Below are 9,036 nucleotides of genomic sequence, written 5' to 3'. Positions count from 1 at the left end.
TATGGTAGCAGGGGAGGGGATGAGAAGTGGTCAGATTCTGAAGGCAGAGCCAACATCATTTCCTGATGAACTGGGTGTCCGGAAGAACGAAAGGTGCTGAGGAGGATCAAGATTTCTGGCCTGGGCAACTTGAAGGAACTGCTTTTAACTGAGATTGTGGAAGGCAGGGTCGGCAGAGCGGAGTTGGTAACATCAACAATTCTGTTTGGGCCATGTTGAGTTTGTGATGCCCTGTTTAGACAAGGACACCAGGAGTGGGCAGTTGTACCCGAGAGTCTAGAGTGGAGGGGAAAGGCCCACCTGGGGGCCAGGTCGTGACATCCCCTGGTCCTGCCAGGATGGATGAATGGTGCACCGTTTTGAATTTTTAAGTCAATCCGGACGTCAGCACAAATAATCATGTGGGTAAACAGAGCTTGAGCTACGCAGATGTTCTCCCAACATTTCATCTAATAAAAACGGAGGGGAAAAAGGATCTTACCTAAGTATCAACCAATAAAGGGTGGGGGGTCACTAAATTATGACATTTTTTTAAAAAGATTTTATTTATTTGAGAGAGAGAGCACAAGCGGTGGGGGGAGAGGGCAGAGGCAGAGGGAGAAACAGGCTCCCCGCTGAGCAGGGAGCCCGATGCAGGACTCGATCCCAGGACCCCAAGATCATGACTTGAGCCGAAGGCAGACACTTAACGACTGAGCCACCCAGGCGCCCCTAAATTATGACATCTCTATATTACACAATATCATAAAAGTATTATATTTGATACCATAGAGAAATATTTAAAGGCTGGGAAAATAGGATGTATGGTTTTATGAACAATGGCGCGTTAAGATAATATAGGCATAGTACTGTCCTGATTTTGTCAAATATTTATTCATAAAAATGTCGGAGGGAGAGCATTTTGTTTGTATTATCTCAGGGTTTTTTAATCTCAGTACTGTCGACACTTGGGGCTGGATCATTCTTTGCAGAGGGGTCTGTCCTGTACATTAGAGGATGTTTCTCAGCCTCCCTGGTGCCCACCCACTCGATGTCAGCACCATTCCCTTCCCCAGAAATGTCTCCCGATGTTGCCCAATGTCAGCTGGGAAGGCAGAATCATCCCTGTTGAGAACCACCGCTCAAGATGAATATGGGGTAGCTTGTAATGGGGGGATGGGCTATTTTATCAGCAAACAGAAGCACAAATGGTCAACAGAGAAAAGGGAGCCCAGGGCTCTCAGCCTGAGGCTCCCGGGCAGGCGGGGTCAAGTGGCAGGTGAGCCGGCCCGTGCCTCACAAGGGCCTCCTTCCCCAGCTGGGCCTGGAGCGCTTCCACGGCGTGGGGATCATGGGGTTAAACTCGGAGGAGTGGGCCATCGCCAGCATTGGTGCTATCATGGCTGGGTAAGAGGTACCTGGTATCTCCCTGGGGTACATGGAGTCAGGAAGCCACCAGCCCAGCAAAGGCTCATCCCTCCTCTTGAATCCGTAGGGGTCTCACAGAAGAGTCCCCAGTTCAGGGAGCAGACTAAGGCTCCTGTTTGGTCTGTGCTCAGTGCGATTTGTCAAGGGCTCAGCCCTGGGCACCAGCCAGCTCACCCTTCCTGACACTCTCCACCTGTCGAACTCATACACATCCTGTGAAGCCCAGCTCCCGTGACCCCTCCCCCAAAAAGCCTTCCCCACTCCCCAGGATTCTCCAGCATTGGGCCCTCCTCTACTTGTCCAGACCATTGGGGAACCCCTGGAGGGCAGGACCCACGCACAAGCTGTCCCTGAGTCCCACCTTCAAACAAGGCATTTTGTGGGTGTCTGGGGGTGTCTGCCACTCTCTGTACCCTGCCCGAGGGACCGTCTCTGCTTTGGCCAAACCGACCTCCTGGGAGCCCTGCAATTCACCAGTGGGTCCTCACCTCTTGGGTTCTGCTTCCAGAGGCTTCTCTGTTGGCATCTTGTCCACCAACTCCCCAAAAGCCTGCCAGGTCATCGCCGAAAGCTCGGAGATGGACATATTTGTGGTGGATAATGACAGGCAGTTGCAGAAAATCATCCAGGTCAGTGACTCTGGGACCTGCGGGAGCCAGGAGGGCATGCCGGGTGGAGGGCACAGCTTAGGTAAAGGCACAGACTTTGCCTAGGAAACAAAAGGGATCCAATGAACGATGCGCCTACCATCCCATTGTTACTCACAAGCTGGGAACTGTGGATTCCATGCATGGGCAGGTCCAGGGCCTCTAAGAGGTGCCAGGCATGTGCTCTTCCTGCCAAATGGCCCTTGCATTGCTGACCGCAGCAGGTGCTCAAGCGTGAGGAAGTCAGAGCCCGCTCAATGATGGCTCAGGGGCTGACCCCCAACACACCCCAAACTGGGACTTAGATGTGCCCACTGTAAGCAGATCCTCTCTTCCCACTTAAAAAAAAAATTATTGTGGTAAAATGCACATAATATACAATTTATTGTCGTAACCCTTTTTAGTTCGGTGGCATTGAGTGAACACACAGTGTTGTGCAACCATGACCTCTGGTTCCAGAACATTCCATCACCTGAAAAGCAAACCCTGTGCCCATTAGTGGGGACGCTTCATTCCCCTGGCGCCAGCCCCTGGCAACCACCAACCCACTTTCTGTCTCTGTGGATTTGCCTGTTCTGGACGTTTCATTTTAATGGAACTGCAGAGGAGAACCCTGGATTTCCTTGGGTCCGGGGCTGATCCAAATGAGGTGGTTCTGGGCGTGGGCTCCATGGCGCAGAGGCCACCTTCACTAACTCCGGGCCATGGGGCATGGTGTTTGGCCTCCTGGTGCCTCAGGTTCCTCACCTGTAAAATGGGAGTGGTAATAGGACCTACCTAATGGGTTTGGTTCCGAGGATGAACTAAGTAAACCTGTAATGGGCTAGGACAGAGCTTAGCATGGTCAGTGTTCAATGCTAACGCTATTGTCAATAGGATCATCAATGGGATGGTCATTGCTATTCGATCTTTGTTCCAGGGAGGGAATGGGGAAAGATCCATGGGCGTATGGGACACCCAGAGGAGGTGGACATCAGGGTAATGCCCACTCATGGTCGGCCACCCCAGGCTCTGGGTCTTCTTCTCCCTCCCATATAGCACCCGTAACCCTATGCTATAAGGAACCAGTGATGGTCCTACAGCTGAGACTTCTGTACTAGCCCCTGCCCTGTCCTGCAGCCTGAGCTGAACCCTGGGAAATGGGGACCCTAAGAGGACCCATGACAAGTGGACAGAGGCACGTACGCAAAGACAGGGCCACCACGAAACACCCACGAGGGTGACTCCAGTTCTAAAATGGACAATACCAAGTGTTGATGGGGTTGCAGTGGAACACTCCTTCGTTGTTGGCAGAAATGCAAGATGGTACAGCCACCTTGGAAAATGGCTTGACCGTTTGGTAACAAACACCTGCGAGATGGTCCAGACCTTCCACTCCGGAGTCTGTACCCAAGAGAAATCAGAACAAGCGTCTACACCGCCTGGAAGTGTCTGTGGCCGTTCTGTGCATGATTGCCCCAAACTGCCCAAACATCCACTAACCAAGATCCAGTTGTTTTTCTATCATTTGGATGAACAAATGGTGGTCCATCCGTACCAACCAAACAATAGCAATGACTGGACTCCTGATATGTGCAATCACGTGGCTGCGTCTGAAATGTGCTGAAGGGAGGACAGCAGAGGGTAGGCTACCCGCTTCGGTGTGAGTTCATAGATGTGAAGCCCCCAGCAAAGGCAAAGCTATGGGACAGAAATCCAGGGCAGTGGCTGCCAGCCTGACCACAAAAGGGCCCAAGGAAACTTTACAGGGCGATGAAAATATTCCAGATCTTGATTAAGGTGGTGGTCACACTGCTCTAAGTTTGTCAAGGCTCATGGAACTGGGGGCGCCTGGGTGGCTCAGTTGGTTGAGCGTCTGACTCTTGATTTTGGCTCAGGTCATGATCTCAGGGTCGTGAAATCGAGCCCCGTGGGAGGCTCCACGCTCAGCGTGGAGTCTGCTTGAGATTCTCTCTCTCTCTCTCTCCCTCTGCCCCTCCCCGCCGCTCTCTCTCTTTCTCTAAAAATCAATCAATCAATCTTAAAAAAAGACTTGTGAAACTGTAGACCTAAAACGGTGACTTTTACTGCATGTAAATTATTCGTCAATCAATCCAGGCCTCTGTTGGCAAGAACGGAAACTGGTGTGGCCACTATAGAACGCAGCATGGAGAGTCCTCAAAACTTTAGAGGTAGCAGCAATCCCACTTGCAGATACGTATCCGAAAGAAGTGAAGGAAAGACCTTGAAGATTTATTGGTGCATTCAAGTTCATAGCAGCAGCATCCACAGTAGTCAAGATGTGGAAATAACCCAAATGTCCGTTGATGGATGAATGAATAAACAAAATATGCTCCATCCAGACAAGGGAATATTATTCAGCCTTAAAAAGGAAGGACATCCTGACACCTGCACACGTGGAGGGACCCCCGGGGTCACTGCTCAGTGAGAGGAGCCAGACACAGAAGGACACATCCCGCAGGACCCTACTCCCAGGAGGTCCCCAGAGGAGTCCTGTCCACAGAGACAAGAGAGGAGATGGTGGGAGCCAGGGCTGGGGCAGGGGGTGGGGAGTCCATGCTTCACGGGGACAGAGTCTCCGTGTGGGGAGATGGAAAGTTCTGGAGATCTGTTGCCCAGTAATGCACATACACTTAACGCTACAAACTGTATGCTTAAAAATGGTTAAGATAGTAAACTTTGTTATGTATTTTTTTACCACCATTAAAATTTTTAATGTTTATTAAATAAATAAATAAGTAAATAAACCCAAGACAGCGTCTGTGCAGGTGACCAGGTATGTGGCCTGGGTCATTTTCCCCCCAGGAGGTGAGCCCCTGATGGGGTGAGGATGATGTAAATAGTGAAACTTTCACTGCCCGGCTCTCCTCCTTATTCCTCTTCACTTGTTTGAACCTTAATCACGGAGCCAGTCCTGGGACAGCAGACCACTTGCTTTCCGTGCTCTGTATCTTTTCCCCGGGTGATACCTGTGTGTGGACACTTCCCACGTTTTTATCTCCCGCTTTCCCAATAATCACCCTGGGATGCCGAAGAGGCATCTCAAGACGCAGCCTGTCCAGACCCAAGCTCCGGATCTTTCCCCCAAAACCTGCTCTTCCCTCTGTGTTTCCCAGCTCGGGTGACAGCAACTTCCTCCTTCCAGCTTCTCAGACCCAAAGTCTGGCCCCATTCCTGAGTCCTCTCTCTCAGGAAATGCCGTTAGCTCGGTGTGATCAGCAGGATAATGCCAAAGATGTCCACGCCCTAATCCCTGGGACCTGCGATCATGGCACCTCGTGTGGCAAAAGGGATTTCACTGATGGGATTAAGATTCAGGCCCTTCATCTGGGAGATGATCCTGGATTATCCGGGTGGGTCCCCTATAATCACAGGACCCTTCAAAGCACAGACTTTTCTCTGGCTGGAGACAGGAAAGATAAGGCAGAAGGGAGAGCAGAGAGATTCAAAGCATGAGAGGAACTCAATCCCCCTGTTTCTGGCTTGGAAGGGACCATGAGCCAGGGAACATGGTGGCCTCTGGAAGCTGAGAAGGGCCCTCGGCCGACAGCCAGCAAGGAGACAGGCAGACCTCAGTCCTACAACTGCAGGGAACAGAATTCTGCCAACAACTGGAATGAGCCAGTTCCCAAATGAACAATCCTGCCGTGGAGCCTCCAGAAGGGACCTAGCCTTCCCAAGCCTTGATTTGGGGATTACGAGACTCTAAGCAGAGACCGGACCAAGCTGCTCAATACTCAGTACCTTGTTGTATCCTAGCAGCCATAGGAAACCAATGCAGTCTGCCTTCAAAATGTGTCCAGGACCCCTCAAGGTCAAAAACAAAACACACCACCGATGAAAACCCAGTTCAAAAATGGGTGAAGGACTTAGACTTTTCTCCAGAGAAGAAAAACACGAATGGCCAGTAAGCCCGAGAAAAGATGCTCAATGTCTGAAGTCATCCGGAAAATGCAGACAGAAGCCTCCATGAGATGCCACTTCCCACCCACGAAGACAGCTATTATCAGAAACGCAGGTGACAAGTGTTGGTGAAGATGTGGAGCCCCTGGAGCACTCGTGTGTGGCTGGGGGGAGGGAAATTGGGGCGGGCCCCCTGGAAAGCTCCTAAGAAGGCCAACTGTAGACTTATCGTATGACCCAGCGATCCCACACCTACGTGTCTACTCAAGAGAATGGAAAACAGGTGTGCAAACCAAAACTCGTACACCAACCTTCTCAGCAGCCCAAACAGGGGGACAGCCCAGCTGTCCACCAGCCAACAAACGGATAAACTGTGGCCCATCCCCACGCTGGACTGTTCCGAGGCCCTAAAAGGAGGAAAGCTCTGACACACGCCCCAACGTAGATGGACCTCAAAAACATGACGCTCGGTGAAAGAAGCCGGACACAAAAGGCCACGTCGTGTAGGATTCCACTGTACGAACTATCCGGAATGGACTGATCTGTAGAGACAGAGTGGATTGATGAGTGGACACACTGCTAATGGGCACTGAAGGTTTCCTTTTGGGGAGATGGAATGTTCTGGAACTAGACAGAGGTGACGGTCGCATCACGTGAATGTACTAAATACTGCTCAATTGTCCACTTTGAGATGGTTAAAATGGTAAATTCCTGTGTATTTTGCCACAATACAGAGAAAACTGGGGAGTGCCCTTGCCATCCGTGGGGGAAGTGCTGGGGAAACGGGCTTGGGGCTCAGCTATGACCTGCACTCCTGCCCTGCACGAGCTGAGCCCCACGCTATCTGGCAGATCCAGGGCTCCTTGAAGCACCTCAAGGCCATCGTCCAGTACAAGGAGGAGATCCGGACCCGGCTGCAGAACCTGTATTCTGTAGGTCCTCACCGGGAGGGCAGGGCCGGGGACCGTAGCCCGGGGGTTGAGGTCTCAGGCTCAAGGGTCCCCTCCCCACCCACCACCACCATGAGCCCCTCCCTCTATCCCCCCGCCTCTCTGCAGTGGAGAGGGTTCTTGGACCTGGCAGACGGCATCTCGGAAGACACGCTGGACCGGGTCATCGACTCCCAAAAGCCCAACCAGTGCTGTGCCCTGGTCTACAGCCTGTCGGTCACAGGCCCCCCAAAGGCCATGATGCTCAGCCATGACAATGTGAGTGTCCCCTCCGGAGACGGCAGCCTGGGGCTCCGGGTCTCGTGTGGACAAAGGTGAGCTCCTGGGGGTTGAGAACAGAATGGCCTACAGGTGATGGCTAAGGTGCCTTGCAGATCACCTGGACCACGGTGGCCACGGCCCAGAGGCTGTCTTACAAGTGCCCCCCGGAGGAGCAGGAGATCCTGGTGAGCTACCTCCCTCTCAGCTACATGGGGGCCCAGCTCTTCGACATGTGGGTCTCCATCTCTGTCGCCGGAGCCCTCTACTTCGCCCAGCCGGACGCTCTGAGGGTGAGTGGGGCTCCCCGGCCCTCGGCCGCAGTGGGTGCAGGTGAGGTTGGGGAGGCTGGAGGGGCTGGGGTCACCCTACGTGGGGTGCTCAGCTGGCCCAGCACTGGAATCCCCGCCCTGCCCCCGCCCCCAGCTGGCTGTGCGACTTTACTCCTCCTCCCCTCTGGGCCTCAGTTTCCCCATCTGTGAAGTGGAGGGGCTGAGGCAGACATGAGCTCGTGTCCTAAGGAATGGGAAGCCTGCATCTACCTCCTACCACAGGGCAAAAATCACCAGCGCAGGAGGCTTAATCGAGCCATTAAAAACGCACGTGAGGGGAAACAATCCAGGTGCCCATCAACAAATGGATAAATAAATGAGTTCCACCCATCCAATAGAATATGATCCAGCCTTAGAAAGGAAGGGACCCTGACACCTGCCACGATGTGGAGGGACCCCGAGGACACTGGGCTCAGCGAGAGGAGCCAGACCCAGAAGGACACATCCCGCAGGACCCCACTCCCAGGAGGTCCCCAGAGGAGTCCCGTCCACAGAGACAGAGAGGAGATGGTGGGAGCCAGGGCTGGGGCAGGGGGTGGGGAGTCCGTGCTTCACGGGGACAGAGTCTCCGTGTGGGGAGATGGAAAGTTCTGGAGACGGAGGGTGGGGGTGGCTGCAGGACAGGGTGAGTGTGCTTCATGCCGCTGAGCTGTGCACTTAAAATGGTTAAGACGGTGTTATGTGGATTTTACTGCAATAAAAAAAAAGCACCTGAGGTCACTGACCTACATCATGAGACCTCAATCACAGTTGTGTTGACTCTCTGAGTGTAGAAAACCGCACATTTCCCATCAAGACAGGAAGTAGGGAGAAGCGAAGAACCCGAACATCGTTGCCTGGATCCTTACGACTCCCTCGGCCAAGGGGCCCGCAAACTTGTCCTGCAGAGGGCCAGGCAGTGAGTGATTTAGGGTTCCCGGGCCAAGGGGCACAATGAGGCGAATCACATAGGTACTTAGGGAGAGAACAAATCTCTGCAGATTTCTCGTTGAAAAAATGGAAAACATTATGGACACGAAAGCTTCAATTTCCTATTTTCACGTGTCACAAGATATTCTTCTTAGAGCTCTCTAAAGGCCTTTTAATAATGTGAAACCTGGCTCAGCTTTGGGGTGGGCATTTGCTTAGGTGCGCCCCAGTGGGCTTTGCTCGGCTTAGTCCCGATTTTACTCTCCAGCATTCTTTGTTAATATTTTGCTTGTGGTCGCTGGGGACTCTCTCTTGGTAACCGGAAAGATGTGAAAATAGTGACAAAGCCAGTTTGTCCCTTCCCCGTTCTCTCCCCCCTCCCAGCCCTCCCTGTCTTTTTGTCTCATCTTGTCTCTCTCTCCCTCCATCTCTTAATCTCTGTATGTGTGTTTGTCATTCTCTGTGTGTCTCTGTCTCTATCTCTGTCTCTCTCTGTCTCTGCACCTTCACTTCTCCGTCCACCGCTTGCCCCGGCTCAGGGTTCTGGGAGAGGGTGGCCGGGACCATAGAAACAGCCAACAGTGTGGTTGAATCTCACATGCATTGAGCCATGTGGGCCAGGAAACGGAT

The sequence above is a fragment of the Halichoerus grypus genome, chromosome 1 (genome assembly GCF_964656455.1).
Source record: "Halichoerus grypus chromosome 1, mHalGry1.hap1.1, whole genome shotgun sequence".
In the NCBI taxonomy this organism is placed as follows: Eukaryota; Metazoa; Chordata; class Mammalia; order Carnivora; family Phocidae; genus Halichoerus; species Halichoerus grypus.
This window is presented reverse-complemented; position numbering follows the sequence as displayed.